A 5,645-nucleotide genomic window follows, 5' to 3' on the forward strand; every position below is an offset into this window, starting at 1 on the left:
CTCTCTCTCTAAAACAAAAACAAAAACAAAAACACTGCCCATTTGTCTGTGCTTTTCATTCAATTTAAGAACAAGAAATCAAAGATAAGTCTTATAATGCCTTTTGTCAGCTATTTCATTTATATCAGCTTTTTAAAAATGCTTATTTTTTTTTCTTAAGCACAATACTCTACATTTTTATGCAATTTGGAAATTTGTTATTCAACTATGAAGACTTTTGAGTGTATTGTTATTGAGAAAGCTATGAAATATTTACTGCATATATAAATAAGAAAGTTGAATCCTCTTATTCTTACACTGATTACATGCAAAATCACCAAACTAACAACAACAACAAAAACCTTAAAAATAGAAATTTAGATGTAAGGTTCCATGTAATGATTATAGAATATTTATTAGAAATGAGAAAGTAATATTAGATAATATCACAGTTGCCCATATTTTTATTTTACTGCTACATAATGCCATGATTTGTGATGCTTGTCTCTCATTACTATAGCAGTGAGATTTTATTATAATAATACTTTAAGAAAAGGTTTCAAAACCTTTTTAAAAATGAATGATCTGTTAGATTTTTTCAAAAAGATTCTGATTCTTTGCTTGTAACTCACTAGGCTGATCTTGAATGCCTTACATATGCAGACCTAAAAATACGCAAAATTGTTAAACTCTAGCAAATAAAACTTCCAATTTTTAATGGGCTCTAAAGCAGTCTTATATTTATGTAGATTAGGAAAAGCTTGAAAAATATAATTTTGAAGTATTCTCATTCAGAAGCTAATACCTATCTGAATTTTTGAAAAAAAAACACAGTATTTTACTTAATACAATAATGACCTTTTTCTAGTAATTTGCAATATGTATTATTCCTTTAGGGGAATATCATCATGCATCCTGGTAAGATGAGCTTTCCTATGTAAATGCTACCCTTTTAAGGTCAAAAGCTATACTTGGTTAATGACGGCAAATGAAAAATGGTCAGGTGTTCAATATAAACAACAATGAAAATCCAGAGCTCTGTGATAATCCTTTAATATTTTAAGGCAGTTATAGCTATTTTAATAAACATATATATGTATATCTATTTATAAAAATATATAGATATGTATACACAAATACACTAGTTTCTTCAGCATAGCATACAATTATGCTATTATTTTTTTCTATTTTTCTTTTTTTAAGAGAAAGAGAGAGACAGAGTGTGGGGGGGGGGGGCAGAGAGAGAGGGAGACACAGAATCTGAGGCAGGCTCCAGGCTTCGAGCTGTCAACATAGAGCCTGACACGGGGCTTGAACTCACAAGCTGTGAGATCATGAATGACCTGAGCCGAAGTTGGATGCTTAACTGACTTAGCCACCCAGGCACTCCTATGCTATTATTTTAAATATCAATATGAACCTTAGTCTATACTAACAAAGTTAGTACCCTTCTAAATATTATTAGTATTATACATTCAATATTTTCCTTCAAGTATTAGGTATGTATTTGTTTTACTATCACAGTCTAAGGATCACATTGGACCACACATCTATACAACATAAATATTCTCTGTAAAATCACCCTTCTAGGTCCACAATTAGAAAGTGATCCTTGAGTCTATGGCCATACCACCCTGAATGTGCCCGATCTCGTCTGAACTCGGAAGCTAAGCAGGGTTGGGGCTGGTTAGTACTTGGATGGGAGAAAGTGATCCTTGAAAGAAAAAGAGATTGATTCTTCTTTTTTTTCAACAAGGAAAGGGTTTATTTCAGAGGCAGCCAGATGAGGAGACAAGGAGGTAAGAGGGCAAGGCTCAAATCCACCTCCCAGAAAGGAGAGAGAACAAGTTTTTAATAATCAGATGGGCTGGGGTTACATACATATTGATGAAAAGGTGGGGTCTATTATGAGCAAAGATGGAGCATGGGTACGAAGCAAACATATACATGATATTCATCCATGTTCATTTTGTGGTAAAGACTTAGCACCAGAATGAAGCAAAACCCTGCACCTAATGTAAGGTGTTATCTTAGGGTAAGGGGAAGCAGCTACAGGTATGCTCTAGGAGCTGGCATAAACTGGATGGGGTCTGGGGTTCATTTTCTTTTTCTTTCTTTCTTCTTCTTCTTCTTTCTTTCTTTTTTTTTTTTTTTCATTTTCTTGAGTAAGGAATGCAGGGCCTTCTTTTTTCATGGGCTGGGACCCTATCAGTTGACCTTGAGTTCAGGCTTCTGCAGAGACAGCTAGTGGATTTATTAGTGGGATCTGAAAGGGCTCAATAGCTGATTGGAAACAGTTCTCTAAAAAACATGATTAAAATTTTCTCGTAGTTTTAACCTCATTAACCCATGGGGAATGGTTTCAGTTTTGCGGTTATTGAAACAGTTTTATATTGTACTTTCTAACCTACTAATGCCATCAAATAAATAGGTGCCACTATTTGAGGAGCACATTTATAAAATTGAAAAGATGGATACCAATGTAATGTTGAATGAAATCGGTCACAAAATGCTTTCTAGACATGTGACTATATACATTTAAATTAAAATAAATTAAATTAAAAATGCAATTCCTCTGTCATACTAGCCACATTTCTACTACTTAGTAGTCAACTGTAGCTTGTGGCTGTTATATTGGACAACACCAATATAGAATATTTCCATCAGCACCGAAATTTCTTTTGGAGAGTACTGACCTAGAATATGAACTTAATTTAAATTAACGTATAGGGGCACCTGGGTGGCTCATCAGTTGGGTGTCCGACTTAAGCTCAGGTCATGATCTCACAGTTTGTGGGTTCGAGCCCCATGTCGGGCTCTGTGCTGTCACTGCAGAACCTGGAGCCTGCTTCAGATTCTGTGTCTCATTCTCTCTCTGCCCCTCCTCCAATTATGCTCTCTCTCTGTCTTTCCAGAATAAAGAAATGTAAAAATTTTTTTAATTAAAGTATATATATCAGATATCTTCATGTGTATGTATGTGTATCCATAAATTAAAGGGTTCCATCTATTATATAAGATTTTTACTTTTAATTTTTATGAAATTCAGCTATTAACTGGATATGAAATTTTAGAATATTTGAAATTACCACACTCCTTATAAAAATCTGTATTTGGTCACAGTGTTTACTTTTTAAAATACCTGCCTCATAATGTCTGTTAAAAATTCTTTATCATATGGTCCAGCAATTCACTTCTGGATATATAACCCAAAGAATCGAAAACAGAGATTTTAAATATGTATTGGTAAACCCATGTTTATCGTATAATTTTTCACAAGAGCCCAAAGATGGAAGCAACCTAAGTGTCCATCCATGGATCAATGGTTAAACCAAATGTGGTATATGCATATAATGGAATATTATTCAGCCATAAAAAAGAATGAAATCTTGCCATTTGTAATGACATGATGGATGTAGAAAGTATAGTGCTAAGTAAAATAAATCAAGGGATGCCTGGCTGGCTCAGTCAGTAGAGCATGCAGCTCTTGATCTCAGAGTCGTGAGTTCAAGCCCCACGGTGGGGGTAGAGACTACTAAAGAAAATAAGTTAAAAAAATCACATGTTAAAATAAATCAGTCAGAGAAAGACAAATACCATATAATTTCACTTGTATGTGGAATTTAAGAAACAAAACAAGTGAACAAAGGAATAAAGAGACAAACCAAAAACCAGACTCTTAACTATAGGGAACAAACTGATGGTTACCAGAGGGGAGGCTGTTGGGGGTTGGGTGAAATAGGTGATGGGGATTAACAGTACACTTATCATGATAAGCACTGAATAATATACAGAATTGTTGAATCACTGTATCGTACACCTGAAACTAACATAACACTGTTTATTAACTATACTGGAATGACAATAAAAAAAATAAATACATCATTGGCCATTAGCAACTGATTCAACCTTCAGCCTCTCCCTCCTTCCTGAAGGTCCAGGAGGAAGGACTGAAAGTGCCAATCGTCTAATTTCTCTCATCATAGGAAACTCCAAAGTTTAGAAGCTCTGTGCTTGGAAACTGGGATGAAGACCAAGTCAATTTTTCTTATTAAAAAGCACAGTTGGGGTGCCTGACTGCCTCAGTGAAGCGTGCAACTCTTGGTCTTGGGGTTGTGAGTTCAAGGCCCACATAGGGTATAGAGATTACTTAAAAATAAAATCTTTTCTTTTTTAAATCACAATTACTATGATGACTGAAAAATGATATTGTTTAATTTCATTGTCCTTGAGATCTGCTGAACTCTCGGTCCAGGATCAGTCCATCGGGCTGTCTGGCACCATGTTCCTGTCTCTGCCTTCTGAAGTCCTGTTTAGTGTCTCCAGTAGGCTCATCTCTGGAAAATCTGAAGATGTGTTCAGAAAAACATGTTTCCAAGATGAGCGAGAGAGATTTAGAGTCCAGGCCGAAGATATCAAATACATTGCATGTCACTGTCTGTCCGTCTTGCTCTGGCTCTGGAGAAATAAGACAACCAATAATAATATTGGTGCCATTTTCTGTAGCTTCTATGCCTTGAACTCTCTCATCTCAGAGATCCTGGTCTTGTCTCTGTTCTAAGTCTTCATCATCAGGTTCTCTTTTTCTCTGGACATGGAATCTGGATCTCTGATTTTGAAAACAAATTTGGACTCTTGATTCAGGAATGCCAATTTCCTTAGCAGTTGCTCTCTGGAATCAATGCCAGGATATGGGTTGTTCATAAATGCCTCAATGAGGTTGTGTAATTGTGTGGAAGTATAGCTGGTACTGTTGCAGAGTATATGGCCAGAGTTGGAGTTGCAAAAGATGAGTCTGCAAACAAAATGCAGGTAAGTGAAGGTCCTCATACTCAAGTCAGAATGAAGCCCCAACTCCAGAATGAAGCTTCTTTTTATTAGGACAGTTGCTAAAGTCTCCATGCATAAAGCCAGCTAAGCAAGTATGTTAATCAATGTAATGGTTTAACTTTTCAAGGTTGAATTTCGAGTTAATTGGTTTCTATAGCAGGTACAGCACCATCTGTCTTCTCTACTTTGAATGTCCTTTTCAGGATGATCTTGGTCTTGGCTTAATTCTAACTCCTTATTGGGTTCTGATTTTTTCTGGCCCTGATACCTAGCTCTTCACTTCTGAAACCAAATCTGGATTTTAGACTCTTCAGTGTTGACTTCTAAAGCAAGTTTTTGTTTGATAGCATAACCTGGGTAAAGATTTTGGTCAAATGCTTTGATGAGGATTTTCAATTGATCTTCTGTGAATTTGGTGTGGCTGTGTCTATGATTTATTGCTATGGTCTTGTTTGGAGAGTTATCTTGAGCCATGTTGGAAGAGAGTTCTGGTTCTTTTAAATAATTTTCTCTTTGGTCATGGACTTATTGTCATACACATTAGATGGGGGCAAAGTATATCTCTCTAAAGAGAAAGTAGAAGAAAAAAGAAAGACAAAGAGACAGAAAGAGAGGAAGGAAGGAAAGGAAGGAAGGAAGGAAGGAAGGAAGGAAGGAAGGAAGGAAGAAGGGAGGGAGGGAGGAAGGGTATGGGAGGCTTAAGTCATGAACATTTGGGGGTTTTAGTGATAAAGAGCTTTTGATTTGTGTCCAATGACAAAACAAAATTCTCCATTAGATCTGCTTCTGAAATCAGGAAGTTAAATGGTGGCCAAAAGTCATGTAAGTGGAGAATA

General features: G+C 35.9%; 1 pseudogene; it reads right to left on the reverse strand.

The window, feature by feature from the left end:
• Positions 1-4,198: 4,198 nt before the first annotated feature.
• Positions 4,199-5,283, reverse strand: LOC123591792 (annotated as a pseudogene).
• Positions 5,284-5,645: the final 362 nt, after the last annotated feature.

The sequence above is a fragment of the Leopardus geoffroyi genome, chromosome B4 (assembly GCF_018350155.1).
Source record: "Leopardus geoffroyi isolate Oge1 chromosome B4, O.geoffroyi_Oge1_pat1.0, whole genome shotgun sequence".
NCBI classification, from domain to species: Eukaryota; Metazoa; Chordata; class Mammalia; order Carnivora; family Felidae; genus Leopardus; species Leopardus geoffroyi.